Source organism: Pteropus alecto, unplaced genomic scaffold, assembly GCF_000325575.1.
Source record: "Pteropus alecto unplaced genomic scaffold, ASM32557v1 scaffold479, whole genome shotgun sequence".
In the NCBI taxonomy this organism is placed as follows: Eukaryota; Metazoa; Chordata; class Mammalia; order Chiroptera; family Pteropodidae; genus Pteropus; species Pteropus alecto.
In genome coordinates this window covers 1800159-1820264 of record NW_006492031.1, presented here as the reverse complement: position 1 = coordinate 1820264, position 20106 = coordinate 1800159, and the positions used below count along the sequence as shown (strand labels likewise).

The following is a 20106-nucleotide window of genomic DNA, read 5'->3' as shown; positions in this document are numbered from 1 at the left end:
GTAGAGAGAGAGAGAAAGTTCAAGGGCCTACTTCTGACCAAATCAGTGGCTTATAATTGAGTATTCTCTCTATAGAGAACTGTGTAAGTACACAGTCACAGGGCTACAAAACCAAATGAAAGGTCAGGCTGCTTTCTTCAGTCTAACTGAATAAATGAAACATATAAAGGCACAGAGCACTTATGTGCAAATCAACAGAACAGATGCAATGATTCAGAAGTGTAAAGTGGACTTCAGGGGCAGTGAATGATGAGTAAAGATTTTAAATGTCTATTTTGACTTCTTTAGAGTTCAGTATCCTCCTTCAGATGCCTCACCACAACCTTCAGCCACTTGTCCATGCTAAGAAAGGAAGGTCACTGTCGGGGTGGGATGGGACAGTGTAGGTGAATGTTGTTTCATTGAGCATCTATTATGTACCCAACACTAAATTTTATACTTTACCAACATTAGCATTTTTACAGTTCATGGTATCCCCAGGAAGTTTAAAGAAGAGGAAATCTATTCTGAAAGGAGAGTGTATATAGCCACTGAGGCAAAGAAGGCTCAGGTGATTGATCAATAGAACATATGATGCCATGTGACTAGAAAGGCCTCCAGGAAGCATATTCAGTGGGAAAAGGTGGCTGTGGTCTGGTAGACTCTTGGCTTTGAGTAGTATTTCTGTAAGTTCCTTAGATGAGAGATACCTAAGACACCTATTTTTGCCTAATTCTGGAGCAACATGCATTGCTCAGAATTGGGCAAGTCTGGTCCTCTGAAGAGTTAATGCCTAATAAGCTTTATGTACATTGCCTGCCTTTGGGGAATCATTCCACTTGAACAACAAATGCAAATTATCATTTTTCCCCTCAAATAGGTCCTTAAATGTTTTCCGGCTTCAGAGTGAAGACCTTAGTAATTATTAGGTAGTATCGTATAGTTTAAAAATAGATTTAGAGCAAAATGGCTGGTTTTTGGATCCTAACCTTGGGGTTTTCTAGCTATATTACTCTGAATAAATTATTTTACTTTACATTGTCTTAGTTTTCACATCTGAAAATTATAATGTCACTAGAATTTCCTCAGGTGGGATGATCAAATGTGAAAATGATTTTAAAAATTTAGTCTGTTAACCAAATGCCTGATGTTACTCTTTTCCCCCTGGCTGTTATCTCTGAGTTCTAGTGCTTTCACCTTTTCTGTTCTGAAAAAGCCTTCTCTTTCATTTACTTAGGTGGAAGGAAGCATGATTAAATGAGCTGGGCAAAATGCTTTCTACCAGAGTCCTGAAAACTCTTTAATTGCCCAAATTATCTTTATATTTCTTGAATTAGTAAAAGATTAGGAAATATGGGGAAACTAGACGGAAATTATAGCCAGAGTCGAATTTGGTTAACCATAAGAAGTTTCTGCATGCATGAGAAATGAACAAGTCAGGGTACTCAACAAATTGTTGACATATATATTTTCCCCATACTCCCTGAGAAGTTGGGAGATCAATGAATATATAAAATGTGGTGTATACATACAATGAAATATTATTCAGCCTTAAAAAAGAAGAAAATTCTGGCACATGCTAAAACATAGATTAATGTTGAGGACATTATCTAAGTAAAATAGGCCAGTAACAAAAGAATGTGTTATTCTACCTACATGAGGTACCTAGAGTGGTCAAATTCAGAGGCAGAGAGTGGTGATTGCCAGGGATTGGGGGAAGGGGAAAATGAGGAATTATTGTTTAATGGATACAGAGTTTCAGTTTGGAAAGATGAAAAAGTCCTGGAGATAAATGGTGGTGATTGTTGCACAATAATGTGAATGTATTTAATGCTACTGAACCATATTTAGATATGATTCAGATGGTAAATTTTATGTTAGGTATATTTTACCACAATTAAAAATGAAAAAAAATTGAGAATATTTAAAAAGTCTGTATATTAAATAATTAATAAGTGTTTACCCACTATAAGTATTCGGTTCATTACTGAAATTCAGCTGTATGTGAGGAAGATTTGGCTCAAACTGAGGAGGAAAAGAGAATAAAATCATTCAATAAATGCAGTTTTTAGAAGTGTAAAAAAGAGAATACGAGAGAAAAATAGGTTTTGGCATGAAGCAATAGAAATTCCAGAATTCCTATATGTGAAAATTTAGGAATAGGGTTTTGACACTGCTTTCAGAGCAAGCATCCCGCTTTAACTTAAATTGTTTGGTGTGGCATTTAGTAGCTGATAGAGATTGTGGAGGTACTGGGAGTCCTCCTGAGCTACCTCTTTTTCTAGATCTTGAATTTGCTTTTGGATTAAATTTTTATTAGGGACCACTTTTGTAAAAGATCTATAGTGGGAAAAATGTAGAAATTAAGAGAAATTAAAAGCTTCTCATAATCAGAGAGGGGGGAGGAAAAGCACCCAACATCCGTGGAGTGCCTATTTCGTACCAGGTATTTATGTATAGTATTCATTTAATCCTCTCAATTGTCTCTAAGGTTGATTTCATATTGGCATTTTGTAAATGAGGTTTTCCCAAGGTATTTTTGCTAACTGAGTGGTGAAGACAGGACTGGAACCCAAGTCTGTCAAGAGCCTAAGTCATATTGTTTTATCATACTTATGAACTTAGGAAGTATGGATCTAGATGATCTCTCCTTGGTTTTGTCTGTCAGCGGCCATAGAGGGGAAGTTTTCCTGGAAGAGATATGTTTTACGTACTCAGCTTAGGCCTTCGGGTGCTTCCTGGGGATCCCAGGATTAGCATCTATCATCTGAACATAATTTTTAATTTTCATGAGTACTTGCATAGCAACATTTAGCCTTCCTGAGGAAAAAAGATTCAGAAGAACAGGTATCAGGGGAACATCTTTTCTGCGGTAGTATCTTGGATTCAGGTGTTAGAATAAGTGAACCTAGAGTGCACCAACCCCTCCCCTGAAGGCTGTTCTCAGGCTCCTTTGTGTGGTTCATGTATAGCCATCAATGCATCATTCCTTCTGCTTCAGCTGTTTGAGAATCTCATCTTCTCTGTTGATTTCTCACAGAACGTTTACTGCTCTCCAAGGTGTGACCTGTACCTCTAGCTAATTTATTTCTGTCATGGCTGTAGGATTTAGGAATGAAGAGGGAGGGGAGGGAGAATAAGTGGGGACTGGAGGGAGGGAGGCTGGGGAGAGAGCAATGTGTCCAGATGTGGGAAATAAATCCAACACTAGAGCCCTTTACGGGCACGCCTGCAGCTCTGAAGAGCAGTTCTATGCACACAGCAAGGGGACTTCATTTGAAAATCTGCTCAGTAAGATGGAAGCTGCAGCCACAAGGTTTCAGAAGGCCAAGAATTATAGCAGGGCCCCATGGGGATAGAAAATCAAGGAAAGAATGTGTCTGAAAATAATGTCTTGACCATTAAGGAGCAAGTCGCCATATTGAGCAGTACATGATGGATTTTTTCTTTTTTAATGAAATGATGGAAAACTGTTTTAGGGACAGGGAGGTGACTAGTGAAGTCATATTCTCTTCTTTTTATGGTTTTTACAACAACAGAGCATTCATGTGTCAGTTTCTGAAACTGCATTTATAATTAGTGACATGCGAGATATTAAATCAAAATCACTTTAACATAAACTTTACCTATGCTCTATACATACAACATACCAAGTTACTATTTTTGTGGTCTGATTTTACTAGATAACTGAATGTTCATTTATTTTTGTATGAAAAAAGTTGCATTTTAGAAAATGACTATAAACTTACACAAGGAAGGATGTAGATTATTTGTTATTTTCACCTGTAGAGTGAGTCACATTTGTTGTTAGTAGATAAGTTGTATATAAAGAACAATTTTAAAGTTTTCAAGTCTATAGCCATGCCACCCTGAACAAGCCTGATCCCATCTGATCTCGGAAGCTAAGCAGCGTTGGGCCTGGTTAGTACTTGGATGGGAGACCACCTAGGAAGACCAGGTGCTGTAGGTGTAAAAAATTTTTTAAAAAATAAGGGATTGTAAACTGACAAGGTCCTTGCAATCTGTGAGGTCAACCAAGGGTTGCCTCGCCTAAAAAAAATAATAATAATAAATGTTTTTATATTATAATATTTCATTTATTTAACAATGCTAAGAAGTAGGTGTTACTATTTTCAACACATAATTGAAGAAATGCTGGCTTATTAGTCAGTTTACTGCCTCATCAAGGTCACATGGTTAATAAATAGCAAATACACAATTCTAGTCTAGGGCTTGAGTCCAGATTCATGTTGCATTACATGATACTCCAGGAATGCAGGAGCCACAATCTTCTGCCAAGATCACCCACTGAATAGCAGAAGCTGGAGAGTAAGAGGCAACAGAATCAAAATTTTCCCAACCACTTAGAAAGGCAGACACTAATGAAAGAAATCAGAATTGAATCAAACATACAGACTTCTAAGCTTCTACTCATATGATTTATGCCTAAGGTCACTCCATCTGAGGTGTAATAAAGTCTTAGGAAGAAGGGTAAAACATTCACTAGTGATCAGTTTTTCCCTTCTTCCCACACACCAGTCTCCAGCCCCGCTCCAAGGTACATATAGACTCTGTCACTCTTTACTAGGAGTAAAGTCAAATAAGTCATCACTCCACAAGCATTACCATCAGTTATAATATACCATGGGCCAGGAGCTAGAAATGCAATTAGTTGTGAGACTGGCTAATGGAGTTCTTGTCTATAAATTCCAGGCACTCTAAAATCTCTCCCTTTTCCACAGCATGATATGGAAGGGGCTTCTGTGTTGTTAGTGGAATAGGCTGGCAGTGATGGTGGGCTGCTGGGTCTTTCACAATTGAGATCTAGTCTTGCTGTGACCGGCTAACCCTGGGGAAGAACAGCCCACTTCATCTTGTTTGATGGCCAGACAAAGAATCTCAATGCACATCTCAGAGCCTGAAAGAGCCTCAGAACCTCAATAAAGAGGCCCCAGAGTTGATTTGTTCCATTTTAGAATCATATAGGATGGCAGTATCATGGAAAGGCTTCTATCTGAGTAAGTGCTTATAATTAAAAAAGAAGTAATAGTCTTGTAGATAAATTAAAATGTTCAGTGTGTAGGAATAAAATGTAACTGTGAATATCTCTGGAATTACAGAAGTTATTTTGGCTAGAAATGATCTAGACTTTAAAAGGAAACTTGAACTCTTCCTTAACATGTGGCAGACTCCACTCCCATGATCTCTGAGGTAAACTTATGATTTTGAGAAGGCATGAGTAAGCCACAGAATAAGAAATGCTCAGGAGAAAGTCATATTTGCTTTCACATAAACATTGTGTGATGCTATGTTTTGCTGTTTCTCCTGGCTTTTTATTTCTCCATTTCTTTTCTCTTTGCGAGTTGATTTAGAATACTGTTACCTTCCTTTTTTAGGAATCTTGGCCCGAGATGGCATAATTTTGCAGAGAGAACTCAGAATTTGAAGATTTAAAAAGCTTGAATTTGAGTCCTAGTTCCATAACTTATTAGCTGTGTGGCTACAGCATTTAACTACCATGATCAATTTCTGCATGAGTAAAATAGGTATATTAATATCTATCCAAACTCACAAGGTTGTTGTGAGGACCTCATGAGACAATGAGTGGTAAAATGTTTTGTAAACTCTAAAGCACTGTAAAATTTATCCTATATTATTTTGAGTTCATGCTTAAAATGTGTGTGAAATTGGTACTATCTCAATTATCTATAATGATAATTATCAATTATCATTATGGCATAATGTTCCAGAATGTATCTGTTTAACGTTAGAACTTATTTGGGGCTATGATTTGCCATTAACCTGTAGCTCACCACTAAATATCAAGCACAAACATTGTCTTTGCTCTGTCTACCCTTCTTTTTTTTCTACACTTCCTAAACATCCTGCTGCTTTGCTCTGAGAGATTGTTCAACCCTCATATCTGTTTCTGTTCCTCTTTGGAGGTTCATCTGAGAACTTCTTTAATTTAAGCCTCCTCACCAGTAGGACTCCATCTCACTGCTTTTGGAATTTCAACAATATTGGTACAAACTGGGATAGGGCAGGGTAGGCAGTATGCAGAGAATACCACTACTGGGAAGGGATACTGAGTTTCAGGCATCTCTTTCCTCAATTTGGGACATGGTTTTTTATTTTTGTTATTGTTGTTTGTTTGTTTTTGTTTGTTTTAAATAATAGAACACATAAAGTTTAAGTCTGATAATACAATAATAATGTAGCTATGTGATGGATTAGATTTTTGATGGGCTAATATGAGAATCTACAAACCATTTATACAACTGTTCATTTGGGAAAATGTTTTGTGAATTAGAAAGACTGACAAACAAATACTTAGAGCTAAACCTTTTATTGTCCTGAATGTAAGAACCTGTCTTCAAAACTTAATTTGTAGAAATATAATCGATGTAATAAGTTGTGACTGGGTTAGTGTGAGTAGCTGGATGAATGCTGTTGTTGGGGCAGATGGAAAGGGAAAGAAACCAGTTCTTGTTCTGCCTTTTAACAGCGGGCACACTGGACAGCTACTTCAGCTCTTTACATCTCAGTTACCTCACCTTTGAAATAAAGATAATGATAATTGTACTCAATTCACAGGGTTGTTGTTATAAATGCTTCGTTGGTTTTACAGTCAGTTGTTTTGCTGACTTAATGCAATATTAAAACAGCTTTTCATTTTGTTGAACAAGCAGGAACTGGCTTCTGAGTAAGGAATCTTAAGAGTGTGTTCATTGATGGTAGAGAGTTCAATGAATACCGAAGATCAAAAATTACCATAAATACTCTATGTATGGTTTAGTAGTTGACTAAATTGTGGTATATACATACAATGGATTATTATTCAGCTGTGAAGATACTGATTCATGCTATAGTGTAGGTGAAACTTGAAAACATTTCGCTAAATGAAAGAAGCCAGTCACAAAATGTCACATATTGTAGGATTTTATTTATATGATATATCCAGAATAGGTAAACATAGAAACAGAAAGCAGACTGGTGGGCGCCAGGTTATGGGGGAAAGGGGAAAGGAGTAACAGTGTAATGGGTATGGGGTTATCTTTGGAGATGATAAAAATATTTTTGAACTAGATAGAGGTGATAGTTGAGCAGCATTGTGAATGCTCTAAATTATAACTGAATTGTTCACTTTAAAATGATTAATTTTATGTTATGTATATTTTACTTCAGTTAAAAAATACTATGGGGATAAAAAACACACCTGAATAAGTTGACTGTATAAGAAGCTTTTCTGACTCCTTATATACTCTTGATCATTTGGTGAGTTTTGTGAAGAAAGGCTCCTGTAATTCTCTACATTTTCCCCCCTGACTTTTGTAGCCTTATCTTAATATCTTGGTTTTCTCTACCTCCAAGAGTACTAAAGTTCTGTTTGAGTCACTTCTTGCATTCATTCAAGGATGCATTCATTCACTTGGTGTCAAGGAGAATAATAATCAATATGTGTTCCTGGAGAGAACAGCAAGCTGGCCCTGCTGTGTAACTTTGGCAAGTATCTTAACCTCTCTGGTTAGGGAGATATTGACTAGATTACTTCCTGGGACTCTTTCAGTTTTAAAGTTCTAGATTTAAGAGATGAGAAATGCCATTATTAAGTTTCCTTTAAATATTCTGCCAGCTAATTTCTCTCATTCTTTTTCTTTGAATTTATTTATTGAACTTACCTAGACAGACAGAAAAAATAAATTACACTTTGAATTAGCCTCTTTTTTTTTTTTTTATTAGACCTCAGTAATGAGGAGAAAATTCATCTCCATGTCTGTGGCAAAACTTTTTTAACCATGGGAAACCTTTCCTCAGGGTTTTTAGATAAAAATGCTCAAAGCATAAAACTGATACGCTTTTAAACTTTAAAAAACATCAAAAATTATTTTTATCTTTAATTATAATATGTAACATAAAATAGATACTGCAATAACTTAATAGCCTATAAAACCACTATCTTCAAGGGTCATTTAGCATTCATATGATGAATTGCTATTTTTAGAAGCTTATGTAACCAAACAAAGAATGTGTTCTTGGCTATGGCCACAAAGACAAGTTATTATCATGGGAGGGACAAGGAATCTGAGAGCTTCATCAGAGACGGAGCCAATTGCAGAGGACATTTTAAAGAGTGCCTTTTCTCTTTAGTCTCCATTTTCTGCAATCAAGGCAATGCTATGCATTTCAGAGCCATTTTCATTTTTGAAGTGCTCTTTCATCATTAACTGATAAATACTCATCAGTTTTCCTTACCTTGGAAGTTGTAGGAAAAAGAAAGATAATCGCTTTTTATTTCGTAAGTATTATTCCCCTTGAGCTTCCTCTGTAAGTGTTCCTAAGGAAAACATAATAAATAAATTATACTTCCTCAATTGAAAAAACTGAAGACTACCATTTCTTCCATATAGAGCACCTAGAAATTTGCATCAGCTATTCATGGCCTTCAGTATCTACCCAACTATAGTAGCAGAATGATTGTCTGTCTTCCATTACCAAGCTCTATACTGTTTAATGTCTCCTGAGGACACTTAACTGGAAGGATAACTGGAAGACCACTGCGGGGTCAGTGGTCTTTGTCAGGGAGCTGAGTATGGTAAAATTGAGCTGGGACGAGCTGGTGTCTGCCTTGGGCATGGGTTTCCAATGGACTTTATATCTTTAACATCCAGACTCAAAGAGCAATGGTTTTGAATTTTTTTATTCTTTTATATTATTCATGCTTCTCCTCCCCTATATCAAATTAGTTCCATTTAGACTTGGCTATGAATTTCAGAGATTCTACTGTAGCAAATTGTACTATGCTTATTTAAAGACACTCCTAGGCTGTTGTAGCTATACATGAGTTTTGACAAAGACAATTTGATTTAAAGCATAAGCTGTGCCTTACTGGGTTTCTGCTGCCTAGTTGTCTATAGTAGTATTATCCAATAGACATGAAATGCAAGGCACAAATGTGAGCTGCATATGTAATATTAAATTTTATGGTGACAACGTTAAAAAAGTAAAAATAAACAAGTGAAATCAATTTTAATAATATATTTTATTTAGCCTAATAGATACAAAATAATATCATTTTAATATGTAACCAATATAAAAATGATAATGAGATATTTTACATTTTTTAACCAAATGGATGAATTTTGATGTGTATTTTATTCATTTTTTCCTAGCTTTATTGAATAGACAATTAGTGGCTCATATTTACATTGTACAATTCAATTAGATTTTTTCAATTATTGGCATACAATAATATAATAGTTTCAGTTGTACAGCATAGTGATTAGAGATCTATATAACTCACAAAGTGATTGCCCCACTAAATCTAGTTTCTCTCTTTCTCTTTGTGTATTTATTACAGTATTAACTATTTTCCTTATGCTATACTTTATATCTCCATGTCTGTTTTGTAACTATCCATTTGTACTTCTTAATTCCTTTGCCATTTTTTACCATCCCTCTGACCCCCTCCCAACTAGTAGCCCTCAAATATTCTCTGTATCTATGAGTTTATTTTTGTTTTTGTTGTTGTTTATTTTGTTCTTTAAATTCCACATGTATGTGAAATCATGTGATAATTGTCTTTCTCTATCCATCCCATTTCATTTAGCTCAATATCCTCTTGGTCCATCAAGGTAATATCTTTTGCCAACCCTTTCCTTTTAGTCTGTGTGTGTCTTTTAATCTGAAGTGAGTCTCTTATAGGCACCATATGTAAGGGTCTTGTTTTCTTATTCATTCAGCCACTCTATCCTTTGTTTGGAGCACTTAAGTTTTTTTCCATTTGAAGTTCTTGTTGATAGGAATGTAGTTATTACCATTCTTTTTTCCTGTTTTTGATATATGTTCTTTCTTCTTAAAGAGGTCCCTTCAACATTTCCTATAATACTGGCTTGGCGATGATAAATTCCTTTACTTATTTTTGTCTGGGAAGCTCTTTATCTGTCCTGAAAGTCTAAGTGATAGCTTTGCTGGATAAACTGCCAGTCACCTACAAGGGTGTTCCCTTGTAGGTAACTATTTGCTTTTCTCTTACTGCTTTTTAGATTCTCTCTTTGTATTTAATCTTTGGCATTTGAATTATGATGTGTCTTGGTGTGGGCCTCTTTAGCTTCATCTCTGGTTTTTGGGACTCTCTGAGCTTCCTGGGTTGTATGTCCATTTCCTTCACCAGGTTATGGAAGTTTTCCATCATTATTTCTTCAAATGTATATTCAACTTCTTGTTCTCCCTCTTTGGATACCCCTATGACATGGATATTTTTAGCTTTAATAGTGTCTCATAGGCTTGTTAAATTGTTATTATCATCTTGGCATCTTTTTTCTTGCCATTCTGATTGAGTGTTCTTGGCTTTCCCATCCTCTATATAGGTTATTTGATCCTCTTCTTTATTCACTTTGTTTATTCCTTTGTTTATTCAATTTAATATTCTTCTCATCTCAGATAATGTGTTCTTTATTTCTGACTGGTTCCCTTTTAAAATTTTCATTTCCATTTTTATGTTTTTTATCTTCGTTGAAGTTCCCACTGAATTTATCTTCACTTCCTATAAGTTCATTGACCATCTTTATAATCAGTGTTTTGAACTCTGCATCTGTTAGATGGCTTGACTCCATTATTTCTGGATCTCTGTTCTGTTCTCTTATATGGTTTCTGCTTCTTTGCCTTCCCATTTTGGCTGCCTTTCAGTGTCTGTTTCTATGTCTCCCAATCTTACTAGGGCGGCTTTGTGTAGTAGGTGTCCAGTGGCACAGTCCTGAGAGGAGTTCAGCTGTAGGCCAAGTTTAGCCCCCACCTGTAACCCTCCAGGGCCACCTGCAAGATTCAGCAAGCAATCCACAGATGCTGTGTTTATATTTGCCTCACTCTATGTCAGACAATGCAGTCTGCTGCCACAAGCATGAGTCTTGGTGCTGCTCAGCAAGGAGCACCTGACTTGCTGAGGATACACATGGATGTAGCTTGGGTGAGGCCAATAGTTGGGGGAGGTGGAGTTTCAGGGAATCCTCTGGGTGGAGTGACCTCTGTTATCCAGTTTGATGATGTCTCGGCAGTTGTGGTGGCACTGCATCCATACACTGGGAGGCGAGAAGGCTCAACAGAAGAACAATGGATACCATGAGTCTCGTCTTGGCCCTCACTCTGGCAGTGTCTCCCTGTAAGTCCCTGGTACCTCCTGCGTGCAGCCAAACGGGCACTGGTGCTCAGAGTGAGCAAGTTCCTTATGAAAGTTTGCTCCCAGACACAGCCCCTTTAAGAGGAACCTGCAGCTGCTGGTCTGCCTCTGCCCCACTCAGCCACTCAGGACAGGGCAGCCATGCATCCTCACCCCATCCTACCTTCTGCCGTTGCAGGGTGATTTCTTAGATTTCTCCTTAGTTTTATGGCTTGCTCATCTAGATCCCAGGCAATTTTTCCTTGCTGTTTCCTTGTTTCCATCAAAACTGATTTGGTCGCCAGAGGGATGAACAGAGCCTCTGTCATTTATGCCATTTTTTATTTCTGCTCCTGCAGAATACATTCTTATAGTAGGATTGTACAAAGTTTACATTTTATTTTAGTAAATAATTAAAACACTTTCGTTGTAAATATCTAAATTATCCACTTTAAATAACTTGCATGTGAAATATCCAGAAACACAAATCTAAGAGAATGTGTGAAAATATGTTTGGATCATATATGAAAATAGCACTCTTGTAAATAGAGACAGAACATTGTCATAATGTAATGAGTGATTATTTTGCATTTATGTAAAAATCGCTTATTAAGAAAAATTCCAAACAGGCATAAAAGCAAAGAGAATAGTATAATGACCCCTCATATATCCATCATTTAGATTTTGACTGTTTTTTGTTTAAAGTTTTTTAAAACGAGTTCCAGAAATCGTGGTACTTTAACTCCTAAATATTTGATTGAAAATTTAGAAAGTGTTATTTTTTATATAATTACAATGCTATTCTACCTAAAAATAATCTTTCTTTGCTATATATCCTATTTATATTGAAATTTTTCCATTTGCCCCAAATGGTTTTTTTTTTCAATTAGTTTGCTCAAATCAATATACTTATAAGGCCTATGCAATACATTTTGTAATCAAGACTTGTATTTTATTTCATTTAGGATGGTCTATGTCTGTATGTTAGTTTGAGAGGATTTTATTGTGTGATGGGTTCAAGGTATGCGACCTTGGAAAGTCCTGTATGGGCCAGGTGTTAGGTGGTTTCCCAATTCATCTTGAGTAGAAAACATTTTATACAAAGTTAAATTATAATTATCTTACAGTAAATTTTCACATCAATTTTATGTATTCTAGGCACTGAGTGAGGGGCCGAAGGCACAAAAAGGAATAAGATATTGTCCCTGGTCCCAGAACTTAGGCAGAAAGTTTTTACTCTTTGACAATGAAAGTTACTGCTGTATGGCTCATCAAAGATTGAAATCTCGAGGGAAGAGTATGGCTCTCTCTCCAGGGAACCAGTCAAAATACAGTGCGGCAGGGTCATGTTTATGACTTTTATTTACAGTGTCAGAATATATCAGACAACTGAGAATGCTGGTAATTTTATAGCCCAGTCGAAAAGGTGCCTACATTCTATTTCTATTCTATTTATATATAGAAAAGACAGGAGATTCTGGTGTTTACTCTCCATCCTAACACACTTTCCCTAAAGGATATACTTTCTGATGCTATGTTCCTCAGTGAGAAAAAAGGAGAAGTGATTTTTTTTCCCCTTAGGAATGTGTGTGTTAGGGAAAGTGTGTTCCAAATACCAAAAGTGTACCAAGAGAGTGTGGAGAGATGACAGTGGGGGAAGGAAGGGCTCTGGGCTGAGAAATGGAAAGATCTGGGGTTAAATTCCTTGCTCTTCATTTACTAGGTATTTTAATGTGAGCAAGTCACTAAACTTGTTTGAAATCAGTTTTCTTATCTATAAAATGGGTACAACAATGTCTTTTTTCATACAGTCTGTAATGAAGATAAAATAAAATAATTTTGAAACTTTCTAGACTTTAGAGTCTCCTTACATTTAGGAAAAGAGTTTTTATTATTGCCGTCATTAGGAGGAGGAAACCCATTTGAATTCTGTGGGAGAACAAATAGTTGTGATAGTACTGTGTGGATCAGAAGATGGTCAGCCAAGATCTTAGGAACTCGGAATGAAGAATGGTTCAAGACTATTTATTTATTTGTCCATTTTTAGAATAAAGATGGAAGAGAATAGCGGATACTATACTTTTAAAAAAATGAAGTAAATTTGTCAGTCTATTAGTGCAGTAGGAAGAATAACATTAAACTTATAGACATTGAGATGGCCTAAATTTATATAGTGGCAGTATTAATGAGGAAAACTTCTCTTTCACTGGAAAATAGGGTTATAATAATGAAAAGTAGGCTTACTGAATATAGGTATGAATTGGGTAGATCTCCAGCTCTTCTATAAAGTAAGGAGGGCAGTGAACTTGTGTTTATACAGTGTGTTGATTATTTGCATGGAAATCAGACATAAATGCTACTGAGACAAAGAAAGAGAAGATTAGGCTATTTGACTCTTACACACGTGGAAGTTAGAAAACTTCAGTAAGGTGTAACAGGAAGACAGAACCAGAGGAAAGTTTGAAAAGCATAAATATAATAATTAAATATCATGTGGTGCCTTAAAATTAAGCTGGGGAACCAATTTTGTTTCTGTTAGCATTTTGAATGTTCAATCTATGGCACATTATAGTACCAGACAGCATAAAACTTATATTGATGCCAGCTTCCTTTTATTTTCTAAGTATTCTTAGTTGGTTATTAAGTGAACTAAACACATGGTGATATGCTCAATTAAGCACTTCTGGAATCTCCAATACAAAGCCATTGAATTAGATGATGAAAGTGGAAGGTAAAGAAGCATTAAATATGAAGCATTAAATTAGAGTAAAATGTTGCTTGTATAATATCATATAACATGCATTTATTTAAAGTGTTAAGTGTACTATCCAAAATACAGGATAATTGAAAAAACTTGAGCATATTATTACTATTACATCTTCATTATAAAAATTACCATTTATATTTCTTTAGTATCATCTATTTCTGTATCGTGTTTTTATATCATATTTATTGAACATCTATTATATAAAAACACAGTGCTGGGTTTATGTAAAGGAATAGTTGCCATTAGTCAATGACAGTGAAATCAAGCAAGATAAAAACTGCACAGTAACCAGGGGTCTATAATTAGTGGCATGACACATTTCAGATGAATGGGAGGAGCAAAGATCCAAATAGTTTTTGTTATGTTTCTTTATTCTCAGTGTAGTTGTCACAGATATACTCTTACAAGAATTCCAAGTTGTAAGCATTGACGTTATCTAGGGAATTAGAGATGTGAACAGGTTAGCTGTTTCATCCTGTGTCTCTAGGACTTTAACACTCTCCTTAGATCTCATTGACAGATATGTAACAAACTGCCCTTAAGACATGATCTTAGACTTTCTTAATAGAATATAATGTCTATGATGGCAGGACTAGGTCTGTCTTTGTCACAACTGTATCTCCAGTCCTTCACATTGTGTCTGAAACATAGTGAGAATTTAGTAAATAAAAAACTTCATATTTGTTGAAGAAACGTTTACCCTGAAGCAGAAAATTCCTTTGAAGCTTAAATGTAAATCATAAAACACGGAGGCCATTAGTTTAAGTCTGAAAAAGATGTGGAAATAAGCACTTTTAGAATTATTACATTTCATCCAACAAATAGTATATCCCACCATCACAGGAGCACCTACACACTTGCATACCCACATAGACTCACACTTGTCCACTTTTTGGTCCTCTGATCTTTGTTATCCAGTTTAGGAAAAGAAGTTGGGAAAAGCGACAGGAATTGAAAGCTGCACACTGCAGACTTTACTCCTTAACAGTGTATTATCAGAGAAATAAGGCCTTTCTTCTGAGACTGCCTGTAATTTTTTTTCCTTTTGTCAAATTCTCCCTCTCTTTTTGCAATTCTCTCTCTTCTTTAGAAGATTCTTTAAGTTCTACCCATTATCTTATTTACTGAAATGTACTTCACTTGAGAATGAAAAAGTTTTGGCATAGCTGGGAGCTTTTAATGGAAATACAAGAGAAAATATCTCTGACATATGTAATACCTTCAGTATGTTTCCATATATTGCACGACCTCTGATGCATTATCCAGATACATAACAACAGATGGATGAGGAGAAGAAACACCCTAAAGAGGAGATTTCTTTAAAAACCAGTTGCACGTCTTCCAAGGTACTTTCAGCTATTCTTAGCAATTGGAGTTCAGCACATTCACTCCCCAACAGAAGCAGGTTTCTCTCAACAGACTGACTGTGGGAAACTTTGTTGCTTAGCATTTTGCTGCAAACAAGAGTCAAGTTGGCAGTGTAGTCTTAGAGAAACCTAGAACCAGAGGATCTGTTTTCAGCTGTATAATCATGGTCAATTTATGTGACTTCTTTGAACCTGTGATTCTTCAGTCATGTAATGGGGGTGAGAAGTTGTTTCTGTTCACATACAAACTCTGAAATAAGCTGTGAATTTTTTTTAGATAATGGTGGAAATTATGGAACGTTCAGTGTTCTTTGCAACTATCTTTTTACCATCTAGAACGTAAATGATTAGATTCTTTTCTTTTCTTGTTTTAACTGGACCTAATTGAAGCAGTTGATGATTCAAAATTTCCTCAAATGCAAACCACACATTCCAGAATAATGCAAATTTTTATTTTTGGATGAGAAGAGTGAGAAGTAATGTGATTTGACCACCTAAATAAAAATGTGGGTTTGGTATCAAGAGCTGTACAGTTATTAACAATGTTTTGTTGTATAGTCACTCTAAGAGCATCTTTTCCCTTCTTATTTTCTTTTTCTTTTTTTTTCCTGCCCCATAGTATAACAGATCTGAATTTATGGAATATTTTATATGCTCTCTTTCTTAATCATGTTCCATGTACTTGAACTGTTTATCAGACTCTTTTTTTCTAATTTTTTTTTTTTTTTTGGTCTTTTGCCTATTTTCACCATACACATAATTGTGCTGACAGAGCCTTTTATTTTTTTCAGCATAGTTTTTTTTTCCATCTGGGACATGTGCTTGTTATTGGATTAAGATAGATAAACTACCTACTTAAATATGTACTCAGGCTAACCCCAGGTTATACTCCAAGATTTATGGTTTGTTAAAGTAGGAGAGAACTGAGAGGTTTTTGGAGCCAATGCCTTATCTTTGCAGATGAAGCAAGAGGAACTTACAGAAGTAAAGTGCTGGGCATTATAGAGCTTATAGTTCATCAGGAGAGCAAATGCCTTTGGAAGAAAGCCTAGAATGTCTTCCTGCGTTAATTTAGAATTCTTTACTGGAAATAACTGGAAATATAAAAAATTAAGTGTATTTGTTTTGTTTCTCTGAAGTAATAAGAAGGGATAATGTTCTTCCAATTTGAAGATTACTTCAATTTGATCTTCAAATTGGAAAAACATTATCCCATTGCAAATTGCAAATCAGAAGACCTCTATCTGTAACAGGCAACTTTACTGGATATTAAAAAATTTTCTTGGAAGTGTACCATGAATGATTATAAAAGTTTTTTGTTTGTTTGTTTTTTTGTTTTGCATCCTTAATATGCCTACTATGCTGACCACTCCCTACCCCCAACTTGATACCTTCCGTGCCTCTGCCCTTCATTCCAGCCTAAATACCCTCTGTAAACATATCTTCATTAGTTGTTTTCAGCTGGTGTTTTTTTCTGGCCTGATCTCAGCTTTTCTCCAAATGCTTGGTTTGATAGCCTTAAACTCCATTTTGCCTATGGGTTGTAGACTTGGTATTTGGCCTTGGTCCACATGGAATTTGGATATTTATCTTTTTAGGAGGTGAGGAAACAGTGCTGAATAACAGCAGCAAGTTCTTCCAGTGGGACTCATTGATGCTGAGACCATGCTATTTATCATGGAATCACAGTGACAAGATGTGACCATGAGAGGAGGCTCCTTTTTGTCAGGGACCAATGAGTATATTCTGACCAGACTGCCTTCATTAGGAAATACTGTCCTCTACCAAATACCAGTCAGATGCACAGGACTGTTCTCAAAGGAGACCCCACCACGTGTCCAGAATTTGCCATTTTAGTATCCTTGACCACTCAACATTCTTTGGTCATTGTCTAATCCCGTTCTCCACTGACCTTATTTCTCATACATATGGTGCACTCACCTTTCTCTTCTGAGCAAGCATACTATTCACCTTCTATGACCTGGGTTTCACTTCTGGCTTTTCCTTTATTTCTCTTGTTCAGTTTGATCACCAAGTTTTAAGGTAATAATTCCTTCCTTTACTTCTAGAAATTTCTTCCATGACACCTCCCATTTAGGCAATATTGCACTCCACATCTTTTGGATGAATTCAGGAAAATGTATAAATTGTTCCTTAATAAAGCAAATTGCAGATAGATTCTTTAGATGTGTGTGTGTGTGTGTGTCTGTGTGTGTGTGTGTGTGTGTGTGTGTTTATACCCAGCTTTAGAATAGTGACTTAGCTTCTGATTCATAGGAAGTAGGCATAGAAGACTCAGCATGGGGTAGTAGACAGAGCTCTTGGCAAAAATCAGGAGACCTGAATTTTTTACCTAGGTCTGAGAATAACCATTGCTATGTGACAAAGGACAAATTATAGCCTTAATGTAATCTTAGCTGAAAACTGCAGAGTTGAATTATATGATACTGGAATCTTTTAAAGGTTATGTCTGTATGAGATTGACCAACTTACATGGTCTTGGGGTAACAGATCTGTGAGAATTTATTTACATTAGATTGGATCTCTTGCCTATCAACTGCAGTGATTTGGGGATACCTGAAAAATTAATTCAGTTGAAAAAATTGTACATGTTCATAGCTGATAAATAAAGGAAGAGGAGAGAATATCTAGAGGATATACATCATTAGCTATTATTAAGATACTCTGCTTCCATCTGTCTGATACTGTTAACATGACTTTCTGAGAAAATACTCTTCCTGTAGCATTTGATTAGTACAGACTACATTTCATTTTTTTTTAACTTTTTAAAAATTAAGTTTATTGGGGTAACATTGGTTAATACGATTATATAATTTTCAGGTGTACATTATAATTTGACATCTATATATTCTATTGTGTATTTACCACCCAAAGTCCAGTTTCCTTCAGCTACCATATATTTGATCCCCATTACCCACTTCACTCTCCCACTACCCTCTTATATTTGACCCCCTTTACAGCTTCTACCTCCCCCTCCTCTCCCACCCGCTAACCTCTAGTAACCACTAGTCTGTAGTCCATGTCCATGAGTTTCTGTTTGTTTGTACTGTTTATTTGTTGCTTTTAGGTTTATATTCCACATATAAGTGATATCATGTGATTTTCAACTTTTTCTATCTGGCTTATTGCACTTAGCATGATTATCTCGAGGTCCATCCATGTTGTCGCAAATGGCAGTATTTACTCTCTTCTTATGGCTGAATAATATTCCATTGTATATATGTACTACAGCTTCTTTAGCCAGTCATCTATCGTAGGGCAATTTGGTTGCTTCCATGTCCTGGCCACTGTGAATAATGCTGCTATGAACATTGGTGTGCACATATCTTTTCGGATATGAATTTTCAAGTCTTTGGGGTAAATACCCAGTAGAGGGATTGCTGGATCATGTGGTAGATCAATTCTTAGTTTTTGAGGAACCTCCATACTGTTTTCCATAGTGGCTGTACCAATTTGCAGTCCTACCAGCAGTGTATGAGAGCTCCTTTTTCTCTGCATTGTTTAAGATATTTTACTCTTCTTACATAAACCAATTAACTGTTGTATTTTGTCCTCCTAGGAGTATCTAAATATGAGGCTGGCTAACAGCCAGTTTGCCAAGTCCTAGAGGATAATAGCTTACTGTCTAAAAGAGCCTTGCTTTAAAATCTCTATTCAATTCTGGCAGCAATTATAATGCAGAAGATATTTATAAGGCTGTAAAGAAAGGTCATATGTTGAATGTTACCTGCACTGAATTGCCCAAATGATTTTATTTTTCCATTCAACAATTCTTTGTTGCTATAGTTGACAAAAACATTGATTCCCTTTTTGCTATTTGCTGAAAAATTCAGTATTGTCTGAAAGCTTTGATATCTGACTTGCTGAGTGGTTTTTGAATGGCTCGCTGCAATCTTAGGTATATTCTAAAAATATATATAAATAATAGAAAAGCATATTTCATCAAATTTGGTACTTCAAATTCATAGGCAACAATATCTTTATATATTAAGGTTTCTCTTCTGTAAATTATAACCTCCATATTTAAGAGGAAAAGCTGCTTTCAAGAACTTCAATGAGAAGATTATTTTTTTCATCTTAAAAAAACTCATTCAAACTGGCATATTAATGATTTATGAAGAAGTAAAATAAGAATATAAGGGATTACATTTCTTTTGAACTTTTTACAAAGTTGTAAAAAGCTTAGAGAAAAAAATAGTTGGTTCAAGTTAAATGTTTGTTGAACTGATTTATTGAACCCTTCTAAATGCTCTTAGATGAAAAAAATCAAATCAAAAGTAATTTTTTAATGTTTCTAGGCTTTCTAGACAATGACTTTGAAACTTGAATGAGCATAGGTTTAACCATAATTTCTAGCACTTGATAATTTCAGTTGAAGATATGGATGCTACAAATTTTGTGCAAGAAAGAATGGCAACTAGATAAGCATCATAGCACCCCAAGAAAAAAGAAAGAGCCATGTGACAAGTCTTCTATGTTTTGAATCCACTTTCATTATCTCATAATTCAATAAATATTTACTCAGTGCCTTCTGTGTGCCAGCATATGGCTACATGTTACAGCTACAATGATAAATTTCCTCCTGCCTTCAAAGAGTTTACAGTTCAAAAGAAGGGTCTGGACAAGAAAACTAAATATTATAAGATGATGTTATCACCAGAGACAAAAAAACAATGCATTTTTGGAATTCATGGAGCCTGGTCAGGAAGGGCAGGGAAGAACTTTCTAGGAGAAGGGCAGTCTAGGCTGAGTCCCGAATGGTGAGCAGGTGGTTCTAGGTGAAGGGTAGCTGTGGGAGAAGATTGTTTAAAGCAGAG

At 35.8% G+C, this 20106-nt stretch overlaps 1 non-coding gene across 1 annotated transcript; it reads left to right on the top strand.

Annotated features, from left to right (window-relative positions):
• The first annotated feature begins 3830 nt into the window (after positions 1 to 3830).
• LOC112473523 lies at positions 3831 to 3949 on the top strand. The gene has a single exon (XR_003044053.1). It is a non-coding gene; the product is annotated as a 5S ribosomal RNA (ribosomal RNA).
• Positions 3950 to 20106: the final 16157 nt, after the last annotated feature.